A 13476-nucleotide genomic window follows, 5' to 3' on the forward strand; every position below is an offset into this window, starting at 1 on the left:
GTCTCAAAATTCGTTTAATTGTCGAAAGACTCACTTTTCCGGAAAAGTTACAGCATATAAGAAGATCGTTGGCTGTCATTTTTGGGTGTAATTTTGACATTCTGATAAGATAGCGTTCATCATTTTTGGTTAATTTTTTGTTCCTTCCCTTTTTTGGCATATCGTTATATAAATATCCGTGTAAAAATCGCTTTTTAATTTTTTGAATGGCACAACGAGAGATTCCCAAATCTTTGAATATTTTCACCTGAGATTCCCCACATTTTAATTTTTCGATGACGAGAAACCTGTTATAAGCTGATACACGAGGCATTTGAATTTTTTATTAGAATTAATAATAATAAATTATAGAATTATTGCTTTTTACATAAGTGCCTCTAACATATGAGCGACCAATTATTTTTTGTTTTCAAGTTTGAGAATACTATCGGTCGAATATTTATAAAAACTTTGGAAATGTTTAATTTCCTTTAAAAACTTAATTTATTCTTTAAAATCTTTCGAAAAATAATAAATAAGTGCCTTTTTAGGGAAAAAATAGGGTGCCTCTAACATTTGGACGGGACTGTACAATTCGCAGATACTAACTTAATAAAGGTATTCGTTAATTTTTTTCATATTATTTTAATTTAGGCAAAGTCACTCATTGCTGCTCTTATTTCAATGTTATTTTTGTTTTTTAGAAATATTGGTAGAAAGGAGTTAAGTCAATTTCCACGTCTCGACAATCTTAAAAACCTACATAAGATCGAATAGATCGATGCAGTCAGAAATTATAAACTTAGCATGAATGTAGTACACGAGTATAAATAGAAGTGAGCTTATTTAAAAAGAAATTTTTGCAACATAATGATTTTGGAGAGTTCATCCAACATTTAAAAGTTGTAACTTGGCTACATAAGAAACAATGTCAACATATTAAAATAAAATTATTCAGATAAGCAAAAAGATCAAAATTCATTTCATTTATAGAAATGTGGTCTTTGTAGATTCAAAAATCTCTTCCTACAATGGGGGCTCTAAACCTCGACCTAGCCCGAATATAGGAAGCAGATGATAGTAGTGCTGAACATGTGCTACGACTCAATTTTGTAACATCCACTCCATCAATCTCAATCAATTCATCTCCAACTTGAAGCGAAGAACGACTAGCTATACTTCCATCGACAAGACATCTTATTATGTGAGGAGCACTCTGCCTTCCCCCTTGGAGGACAAGACCACAATTTTCTCCCTTACCCCCCAAAGTGACATCATAGATACCATCCCCAGAAACCAAATGAGATGTCTCATTTGTAGTTTTTTGAATTAATTTGGGAGATGATTTTTCTTTGTTTTTTGTTCTCACAAAAATATAAAGACTATTGGAATCATTTCCTCGTAACTTGACTGCAATGTCATCACGACTCATAGAACAGCAGTCGACCCCATCAATAGCAAGAACATCCACATCATAAGGAACTCCTGCTTTGTATGCAGGAGAGGCCTCATTTACATTTACTAAACATAAAAATATACATATACCTATAGTTGGATAACTGTACCCATCTCCGATTATAGATAAACCAAAAGCCAGAAAACGATTTTGTCTTTGAATCAAAAAAGCACGACAATCAGCAAAATTTAAATCACGAATATCTGAATAAAAACTATGCAAAAACCAAATCGATGTCTAATAAGAGAAAGAGTAGCTGTACAACTCGGAATTGGAAAAAATCCATCAAAAGGGCACCCATTCACCGCAACAATAAAAGTAAGGGACCTGCGAATGAATGAGTTGATAGGAATCACGTCCCCCTCTACAAACACTAAAACTCTAAAAAACGGAATTTATTAACCAATTGCAGGATGAGGAGAATTTTGCGGAATAACCAAATGAATTCCAATATCTTCAAAGGTGAATCCAGTCAGGAAAGTATTTTTATCCAGGTTGAGAGTTACGTCAATCACTAAATCAGAGGAAAAGGAAGTTTTCGATAATGTACCTTAAAAATCATTAATTATATACAGAAAACCACTAAAAGCGACCATCAAAGATAAAGATAGATTTGGATTCGACTCTAAAATGGCTCGTATAAGACCATCTGGAATCCCCGATAACGAAATATTATCAATAGCGACGACAGTAAGTCCCAATCTCACATTTGCGTAACAAGAGTCTGGACAATTCAATCGACCTTTAAAAGTTAATACACACGGAACTAATGATCGGGTAAGTCTGATTTTCAACTTGCGATAGTCCGAGACCAAAAGGAACCTCTGTGGACTCCCTTCGAATTCTACAGATCCTTCGATGGCCATCAAATTCTTGGAAATTAACAAAAACAAAAAAACCAATTGGATTTCGAATCAAATAAGCAAGACCACGGACAATTTGAATGTTTGTAGAAACCAATAATTTCAAAGAATTAATAATGTTTAAAGATTTCTCAAAAGACAAATCCAGCAGACTTTTCCCACCAATAGCCACTAGAAAGTCTCCGGGGCGAATGTCCGCCACAACACGGCCCACAGAATCATGGATAACCAACAAAGATTTCGACAAACCAACTCCATCACATGCCGATACTCGAATTCCAATGCCATTTGAGGTTTTGATCACGTTTCTGTTCAAAATAACAAATTTATTCTTATCCAATACAACACCCCGCGTGTTTAAAAAATGACGGATAATATCCTCTACCGATTATTACAAAAAAACCAGAAGTGACGAATTGATCCTCTTCCTCTTCATCATTAAAACTACACTTTGTTCTACAGAAGGAGGCACTCCATTTTGTAGACTTTTGGCAGCTTTTTTTTGTCAGAGTTGAGACTTGGGGTTGTCCGTCGGAATTGCCTTTGATAATATAAAAGAAATACATGTTGTCAATACCAACCGCAATTCAAGGCCACGGAATTCTTTTAAGTATGCGGAAATAAGACCGGGAGACAAATATGGGAGGAAGATTCCATTCATCGCGATAACTGCAGAATTGTCGGGGTGAGAAACGTTTGATGAATCTAAAAAATCAAAATGTTCCATAAAAAACTTAATTTTGGAAATTTCCCATAACTTGATGTCACAATTGAGACCCCGAAAGTTGAGGATTTTATAGATCGACTTGCAACAAACTCTACGGTGTCATAACAGTTGGCTAAGTGTTCTACGATTAATAACAGTAAACAAACTCGGAATTTCGCGTCTAAGAAAGAGAACAAGTCCACGTGAAAATTGAAACAGAATAGAAGTCAGGGATGCGTTTTGAACAAAATTAAGCACTTTTTGACCACATTCCATATTCAGAACAGATCTGCCCCCAACAGCAACCAATACATCGCCTTTTAAATAAACTAAAATTTATAAAACCAATTTTTATCTGCAATTGTCCATTCACAGAGTCAACAATCCACATAGAAGAAGGAGACTCATCTAGTCTTGTCATGCAAAATGGAAGTTCATTTGGAGATAATTCAACAGAAATAAACTCGAAATTTTCCTCAATGCTAATTCCACGATATTTTAGAAAATAATCATCAATATCCTCTAAAAACTATTTTAACTTGTAACAACTTTGTTTAGCCACGTGATATTTTGGCCTCCTCCTTGCTTTTATACCAAAAATTTTGCTAAAATATACTCACAGCTAAAACAACTCTTCATAAAGACCAGTAGAAGTGCATTTCCACCCAATCGGTATATCATTCCCTTGAAAATAAAAAACTAATTAAAAACCTGAAATGTTGTTATTAAGGGTGAACCCTCTCACCACAACAAGGTTAGCTGTCAACAACTTTTTAAAAATCCGAAACAAATTCAATAATTTCCCATCTTTGAGCCACAAAAGTGATTTGCTATTTACAGCAACGACAATATCGTCTGTTTAAATGAACTTTAAAATACTCATTTTTAATGGATGTTTTGGCAGATCAACCACAAGAATGGAACATTTTCCGATTCCATAAAGTCCAAATCCCCCACGAACAAATACGGAACCATCAACGTTATCCAATTGTACAACTTCAAACTCCTCGGCTCCAACGATAAGTGAATGAGACCACCAAAAATAATTATAAATTTCCCGTTTTGAAATCAAAGAAAAATTTTCAAAACTCTTTAATGAGGCTATAAACAAGAAGCTGCAATACAATCTACTTACAGGATAAAGTTGAGTCATGCAGCTCATATTCACTCTCCGCTGTGGTCGTGGAATTACTACTTGTCTGATAAAACAAATAAACCTCAAAAAAGACTCAGGCGGTACATCAACAGTAGATATTTTTCCACTTTGATCATCAAATTTAAGAAAACAGCTGCCTTTAGCTGGCATTGGCGTACCATAGTAGACTCCTTAAAATGACTAAGGAGCAGCAGACCGTTGTAAAGTGCCCATTCCAAAAATCCATTTTCAGAAATTAGCTTTGAGAAATATTTGAACGAAACAAAATGAAAATCGCTGTGATTTACTTCATTTTGCCTTCTTTTACGAGTTGTGTCTTTAAAAATAAAAGAATTAAGAGAATTACAAGCTGTTGTGCGGAAATATAAATTTGAACGAACAATTGTTTGCAGATAACATAAATAGTTCGAAGAATTATAAACTTGCTGCAAAAATGAATAAATACCACTGAGATGGCAGGCTTGAAAATAAGCAAAAATAAACACATTTTTCTAGAAAGAGTATCTCTGTAGGGACAGAAGAGATAGACGACAGGAGGACATTCGCATCGGCCAAAGTAACACCAGAAAGTGCTTGGCCGTTTATCTCAAGGACAATTTGACCACAGACAAGATTATTTGTTGACTGGGCGACACGAATGAATTCCCCATAGTCTGCTCCCCCGGTGATTTTTAACTCCCCGGGGGTTGCTATGAGATGTTTGATAACTAAATTTCGTTTTGTGAATAAACCTTCAGATTTTTTATTATTGGTTGAAGACTCTAGGAAAATTATAATTATGATTTCAACTATTTAAGTCGCAATTAGAAAATTCTTTATGATGTTCTAGAGTAGCACTGTCCATTAATACTAAAGATAAGTTATTGAATATTGAGAATTAACGAATCAATACTGTTATCATAAAATTAATGTTTATTTATGGTGAAAAATGGTTAAAAGCAGTGTAAAACATTATTAGAATGAATGAGCTTATTAGATAAAAGAAGTATAACCAAATTAATATCGACAAGGAAAAATGCGATAATCAAATAAGCTGAATAATGTATTTGACATTTGGTTATCCAATAATATTGATAATAAATGTTATATTTTCAATGTTTAAATTTAATACACTAATAAATAAAAATTAATTTTGTAAAAACTATTATAAATATAATAATTAAAAGTATCTTAGCAATGATAGTTTTAAGTAAATGAGTCAAGATAAAGTAATCAAATTATCAAAAAAAAATAATTCAAAAAAAAGTAAAAAGCAAGAGGAATTTTCAAACATTAAATCGAACTTGCCCAACGAAACTAAAATTTTGGGGATTCACATTCATAAATGCGACCGACTACGCGTTGATGTTAATATCAAAAGACCATTTGTCGTCGTCACAGTTGTAGACCAAGTTACGGGAACATATTTACAAAAAACTAATGAGTTAGAATCAATATATTGATATTATTAATTAATTTAGTGAAATAATCGCCACGAGTTATTATGAAAATATAAATGGAGCTATTGGAGGTATTCAGCCAGTAATTACTACACCGTTTGACCTTCAAGAAAAAAAGAATTTTTTATATTTTAAAATTTTAGATCATTCATTCCAATATGGGAAGACATAATAATTATTAATCAAAATATCGAACACTTTATAAACGAAGCGTCAAGAGTCATCATTTTTTTTGAAGTATACAAAAAATACATAAAATTAGATTCAAGATACTTTAAACTCACAAAGAGCATCTCTGTACAATAGTCGTCTTTACAGAGTCGCATGGGCTTTTCTCAAGGTAAAATAAATTATTCACTATTCAGATACGTGGAAATAATGGCAACGTCAATGTCAATTCTCGACATCGACTACAATTACACCGCTATCCAGACAAATGCCCTATTTATAGCCCACATTTGGATGTATTAAAATAAACTGAAATTAACAGATTTATAGCATATATTTAAAACAAAAAAGAATTCGATATCCTTCAACCTTATACGTAACACTCAAAAGTCTCCAAATCCCCACGAATATGGAGCCCGCAATTCGTTCTACAAATCCTTTCCAAAAGGAAATCACAAGCAAATCATTCATTAACATGATGACAAAATTAGTATCAAAATACAAACAAATCGAAGAAAATGAGTTAATAAAAAAATATAAATTTTTAGTAAAATTGAACAACTGAAATCAGAGTTTACTCAGTGGAGGAGACTGCCTAACGAAACCTGCAAAATCCCAAACACAATTCACCAAACCTTAGCTCCAGGAGTCCTGGGTTGCTCAATAGTTAAGTTTTCGCCTGACGGAAGGCTTGATTAATAAATTGAGTTTTTTAGAAGATTAGCCTGTGCCTGTGTCATCTCTCAAGACCAAAAATCGACTGTCCGAATATATAAAGTTTCGAATTATCTCTCAAATGCTTAGTTACCCTCTTTCAAGCTAAATTTGGAGTTTACAGCACACTATCGTCTCATCCATGACATTTGCTGGTCTAGATCTGGGTCATTGATTGCTACTGGGTCTGCAGACGGCACATCAAAGTAAAAAAAACTGAAAGTAAATTTTCAAGAATTTGGAAATCAGATTCTGGAATTGAATGCATAGTATTACCCCATGCATCTTTTGTTTATTCAGTCGTTTTCTTAATTCCTGAGAGATATTTGATTACGGGAGGATTTGACCGGTTTATCCACGTTTGGGACATTGAAGAAGGGACCGCAAAAGTAATTTTTTATCAAAACCTCTGTAGGAGCTGACTTCCCTACCAGGACATCGAGGATATATAAACTCAATTTGTAGCTGTCAAAAAAATGGAGTCACTTTTATATATTCGGGAGATAGTGTTGGTGGACTTATTGAATGGATATTTTATGGAAATGAAGGAAAAATGAAATTTAGTAGGTTTATTGTAAACGTGGAACTAAACTCAAATCCAATCAATTGCCTATCCATTCCTGAGGGTAATGCAAGTACAGGGAAGATAATAGTTTACACATGTGATGATTTTGTGAGAATGATCGACCTGAGATCGTTTTTTCCTGTCTATTTAATTTTTATAGGAATTCTGTAATACAAAAATTTGTAGGAAACATCAATTCGAGAGAAAAATTAAACTGTTTGATAACGCCATGTACTAACCTGCTTTTGGCAGGATCTGAGAACGGGACTGTTTTAGCTTGGAATATAAAAACTGGTTTTTATATTTGAAAATATTCAAATCTAGCTGAGGTCGCTTCTATAATTCGACCAGCAAATATTACTTGTTCTATCAAATACATAGACTATCATCCATATGATAACATGTTGGCAGTCTGCTCTAAAGATGAGCGATATCCTTTACAGATTTTGGTCTTTAACCGGCAGGTGGAAGAAGTCTCAGAAATACCAACTAAGGAGAAATTAGAGTTTTTAATTTTTGTCATTTTAAAGCATTCCGCGGCGATCAAGTTACAACCACCAAGCTAGACAACTTCGTCGCCTCAAAGAAATCGACAAAAAACTGGCCAGCGTTACTAAGGACAAAGTTAATCTAATCATTTAAAATTGACCAATTTAGATAAATTTAGAAAGTTTTGACAATCCAATTGAACCTCATTTAATGTCTCCTCACAAACTGTCACCCAATGACTTATTAGTTCAGTCATCTAAATTTGATACTCAAAGCTTTGAAGCCATGGCAGGTTTCCAACATGATAAAAATTGTTAGATTCTTCACTTCAAACAAGACTGAATATCACAAGTCAGGTTTATATTTAAAAAGTAATATATCAGACTGTAAATTTTGAACTACAAACAGAAAACAAAGATTCTACGGTTTTCCTAATAGTAATAAAATGTGATAGACCGGAGTGGCCATTTGGTCTTACAAAGGACAACGATCGGACGAACTCACATTTGTACGTGGAGACAAAATCAACATTGTCCACAAAGACACGCCAGTGTGGTGGCTGGGAAGACTAATAGACGGGACAGAAGGCTATTTTCCATCATCATATATTACACAATAACATAAAAAATTCATAAACATAATATTATTAGTCATCGCAAAATATAAAGCAGCATCAAGATATTCTGTAGGGTGACTAATATTCGTATGAATACACCGACAAACACGACTCCAAACTACAAGTTATTGGATTCATCTGAAGTCCCTTTCGGCGGGACATTCCGCAATTTAGGAACGAATTGACAAGGAATTGGTGGATAATTTATAGCAGTCCCATTGGAAGGAGTATAATATCGCACATTTTTTAGCCTTGATTCAGTCTGATTGTGACCAAAAGAGTGATTCAAATTGTTTTCAGGGGAAAACATATTTCCAAGTTTTTGGCCAGATCGTAAAGCAGATAAAACCACGTGAGTAGGATCCATGTTGTTAGATTGGAATCCCATTTCGAAAGGTCTCGGCTCATTCTGAACAACGTGTCCTCTAATCTGATCTTCATAAAATTTCGGATTTCCAGGGACGCTAGGAAAACGAGGTCTTTGACTAAATTCATAGCGCATCGCAGGAGACGGTGAATTCATAATCCGCGGAACCGCGGAAAACCGTGAATTCTGGTCATTCCAAATTTTTTGGTTTGGGTTTGAACTGAGTATCGGCGATTGTCGATGGAACCCGGGAGGATAGTTATGAGGAATGTAATAATATGACGGATAAGGCATCTGTCGAGGAAAAGCAGGTTGTTGTAAAGGAAATGTCCTTTCGGCGTACTGACGGCGAAATTGAGGATGAAAATTTTGCCGAGGTACCAAAAAGTCCTTAGGAGGAGGTCTCCAGCGAGGATTCGGATAACAAGGAACTCTTTGACGAAATGGAGTTTGTGGAAGAAAGGCATGTTGGGCAAAGATTGGACGATTGTCCATGATTTGGGCCACGTTGATTCGTTCATTGTCGATGATGATTTCCCGAATTCCGTTTTTTGAAAGGATTGGGAGAATTGCGATAAGTTTTTGTAGATCGAATTTGGAAATATTGAAACTAATAGTATTGTGGCTTGGGGGATCATCACTTTTTTTCATTCTTCATGTCGGTTAAAGGTCTATAAATTTACCGATCATTAATTACCACAAAAGCGATATTCAAATATTCAATCTGACTATAATTATTTAGTTTTTACTATTTAAATTTTTTCTATTTTTTTACTTCTTGTTTCTTTTTTTATTTTCTGTGATTAATAAAATATAATTTTCTTTACTGGCTTATCTCACGTCTTCTCTTAAGTATTTTGATTGCCCTATTTTTTAAAATTATGACAACAAATATTACCACGGACACTCATCCCTGAGACTAGGCAGTTTCAAATAAGTACTTTCTTACCACATCCAGATCAATTTAATCAGTAGTTTTTACAAAAAATGTCATTAAATTCGTCAAAATGTCAGTTTTTTTGAATAATGATTCAATTTTGACTTGCAAAATTTGTAGCTTAAGCACGCTGCAATGCACGTAATAAACCAATAGAAATATAATCGCAAAATAGCGTTCAATAACGTCAATAAATCGTTTATAAATCAAGTGTTTTGGCCCAGTTGACTTACTAAAACTAAAAAAATCGGCTAAATAAAACTTTTTTTGATTTTAAGTTTTGATTTTTTTAATTGGGTTATTTTTGAGCTCATAATAAAAGATTTATAATAAGTTTATATTTTTTGATGAAAATACATTGGATTATAATTAAGTAATAAATTTATTAAAATTGTTTTAAATAGTTAATTAATCTTAAATAAATTCTAAGTTACAAATGGATGTTGTTAAGTAACTATTATTTTTGGACTATTTTAAGATTTGATAACGAATTTATTGATAAAGTGTTTGAAAATGACAATTCCAGTGAATATGCAAACATAATTGCAGTTTTAATAGGAATTTCGTCATTAATTTTCAAAGTTTTGGTCATTTTGGTGATTTTAGAGCAAATTTTTAATCTGGATTGGAATTATTAGTTCTGTCATTGCTTTTTGCAACCGCAAAACAAACGACGAATGGACAAAATATCTAAGCAGTTTTATGTATTCTTTATTTTAATTCTCAGGCTTTGTTTTGGTGCTGCAGCCATGTGTTACGGAAGGGATTCAAGCCCAGCAACAATTCCTTTTTTGTCATACTAGGATTTCTATTTTAATATTTTTTTGTTATTATTAATCTTTAATTTTTGTTTTTTATTTAATTTTTTTAAAATAAGTATATTTTTTAAATTAGTTTTAATTATTAAAGAATAAATTATTCTATTAAACCGCGTTATGTCAAATTCTGATGTTGTGTGTAAAACATTTATTTTTTAGGAAAATGGACATTCTGCTGCAGAAAACCAAGAAGATGACATTTTAGAAGATCCATTTTTCGACGCTTCCGAAGGTCCTGTAGAAGAAATTGACGACGAAGAAGCACTTTTTGGGGATAATTTTGAAAGGTCTTTACTGTAGTATCACACCAATAGGGATTATCGAGTCATTCCAGCTCTCGATACCTACGACCCTGATTATATTGATGATGATGCCTACGATGCTTTATCTCCTAATGCACGTGCTGAAGTAGACAGAATGCTGGATCAAAGGGATCGGATCGAAGGACACGATAGAAGAGGAGCTATTCCTTCCAATCTTCTCTATGGTTTTATATTTCAATCTGTCCCACAAGAACAATAATTATTTTCCCTCCAATTTAAAAATATTTTATTTAAATAATTATTTAATTAATAGATCCAATGGATGTTGAGGGATCTTCCATTAGAAGAAGGCGGAATGATGGGTATGAAGAAGAGGGACTGCCTGTGGAAAGCATAGAGAACCTTGAGGACATGAAAGGCTACACAATCCGCGAATGGGTCTCACTTCTCGCCCCAAAAACCGAAATAAAAAACCGCTTCAATAATTTTTTAAGGGCATATACCGATTCCAACAATCATGCTGTCTTTAAAGAGCGAATAAGACATATGGTCGAATGTATTTACAGTTTTATATTTATTTTAGGCAACAAGCGATCTCTGGTAGTAAATTTTAACTGGCTTGCCTCGAAGGAACACGTCTTGGCTTATTTCCTCCCAGAAGCTCCTGTTGAAATGCTAAGTCACTTCAGTGCTGTTAGAATATGAATGTTAGTAATTAGGCTGCTACTGAATTGGTGTTTGCTTTATATCCGAACTACAAAAACATTGCAGAGAGAATTTTTGTTCGGATTGAAGAGCTCCCATTGGTGGAGGATATCCGTTCTCTCAGGTTGGCCAGTTAAATCAAATTTTAGACAATTGCACTTAAATCAGTTAATTCGTACGCGAGGTGTTGTAACCTCCATTTCGCCTGTTTTGCCTCAGTTGCATATTGTTAAATTCACATGTGTTAAATGCAATTTTTTGATTGGTCCATTTTATCAAAAACAAAACGAGGAGATTAAAGTAGGGGCCTGTCCTGAATGTCAGTCGGCTGGCCCTTTTGATATCAACATGGTGGAGGTAATAATAACTTGTGATTTTTGACTGTTTATAAAAACTACCAACGATTAACTATGCAAGAAAGTCCAGGAAAAGTCCCAGCAGGGAGATTGCCACGTTCAAAGGAAGTAGTTCTCTTGGACGATTTGGTCGACTGTTGTAAGCCAGGAGATGAAATTGTTACGTAATATTAATAAAAAGTAGGATTTGGTTGGAATATTTCATCATAACTATGACGGGTCACTTAATACCGCTAATGGATTTCCAGTGTTTGCGACTGTGATTGAGGCCAACTATGTTCTTAAAAAAGATGACGAGTCTGTTCTTTCTGCTTTGACTGACGACGATATTAAGGAGATCACTGCTCTTTCCAAACAGTCGAATATCACTGAGAGAGTAGGCTGATTGCATAACCTGATAGATATATGCGACGATTGCCCCATCTATTTATGGCCATGCGAATATAAAACAGGCAATTGCTTTGGCAATGTTTGGAGGAGAGCCCAAAAATATAGGTTTTGCTGTTTTTTGATTGGTTAGGAAGTGGAAAACATCGAATTAGGGGAGACATTAATGTTCTATTGTGTGGAGATCCGGGAACTGCCAAGTCACAGTTCCTTAAATATGTGGAAAAGACTGCTCCACGGGCAATATTTACCACTGGGAAGGGAGCCTCTGCTGTTGGACTGACCGCTTATGTGCAAAGGAATCCTATCACTAAACAGTGGACTCTCGAAGCTGGTGCTCTCGTTCTGGCCGATAAGGGAATTTGCCTTATTGATGAATTTGATAAGGTTACTTCAATATTTTTAATATTGATTGTATTTGTTGTAGATGACAGATAAAGACAGGACGAGTATTCACGAGGCTATGGAACAGCAGGGAATATCGATTTCAAAGGCAGGATTAGTGACCACTCTTCAGGCTCGTTGTAGTGTGTTAGCAGCATCGAATCCAATTTCTGGAAGATATGACTCTTCGCTTACATTTATGCAAAATGTGGATCTTTCAGAACCTATATTATCCCGATTTGACATCCTTTGTGTGGTTAGAGATGTGGTCGACTCTGTTGACGACGAGAGAACTGCCAAATTTGTAGTGGACAGTCACGTCAGACACCATCCCTCAGTCTCGCCGCAGGATTTGATTGGGCAGCCTCAACCGACGACATCTGTTTTGCCAATAGACCAGCAGTTGTTCAGGAAATATTTGGTGTTTGCACGAGAGAAGTGTCATCCGAAGATAAGTCAGGTGGACTCTGATAGGATTGCTCAACTCTATACTGAATTGAGACACCAATCTGCCTCGACTGGGAGTATTCCAATTACAGTGAGACATGTTGAGAGTATGATTCGTATTGCGGAGGCCTCTGCTCGTATTTGTCTAAGAAGTAATGTTAATTCAAATGACATTAACACTGCAATTGCTGTTGTCATTGAGTCGTTTGTTTCTACTCAAAAGTTCAATGTAATGAAGAGTATGAAGAGGGTTTTACTTTGATTTAATTTTGATAGACTTTTGCTGGATATTTGAACTTTAAGAGGGATAATAATGAACTGTTATTGTTTGTTTTGAAACAATTGGTGCACGATCAGTCCATATATCAAAGGGCTAGACGTATCTCTACAGGAGTGGAGACACAGGAAGACGAGGCAGTTGAGATTGATGAAGTCGATTTTGTTGATAAAGTATGAATTGGTATTATATTTGACACAGGCTCGCCATATTAACATAACTGGCAATTTTCAGTCGTTCTATGATTGTGAATTGTTTCGGTTAAATAAATTTGTGTATGATAAGAGAAGAAGAGTGTTAATTCGTACTCTCTAGTTAACTAATTAAAATACTTTTTGTTTTTATGGCTGTGATTTGGGGTTCATTTAGTTAATTTTTAACTTT

At 34.5% G+C, this 13476-nt stretch overlaps 1 long non-coding RNA gene and 1 pseudogene across 1 annotated transcript; one reads left to right on the forward strand and one right to left on the reverse strand.

Moving 5' to 3' along the window:
- Window positions 1–1062: 1062 nt before the first annotated feature.
- On the reverse strand, window positions 1063–2167 carry LOC115228344. The gene is made up of 3 exons (XR_003883207.2): window positions 2016–2167; window positions 1839–1985; window positions 1063–1808 (listed from the first exon to the last, which is right to left on the reverse strand). It is a non-coding gene; the product is annotated as an uncharacterized LOC115228344 (long non-coding RNA).
- A 6629-nt stretch (window positions 2168–8796) lies between these two features.
- Window positions 8797–13248, forward strand: LOC115228349 (annotated as a pseudogene).
- Window positions 13249–13476: the final 228 nt, after the last annotated feature.

This window comes from Octopus sinensis, unplaced genomic scaffold, assembly GCF_006345805.1.
Source record: "Octopus sinensis unplaced genomic scaffold, ASM634580v1 Contig10374, whole genome shotgun sequence".
NCBI lineage: Eukaryota > Metazoa > Mollusca > Cephalopoda > Octopoda > Octopodidae > Octopus > Octopus sinensis.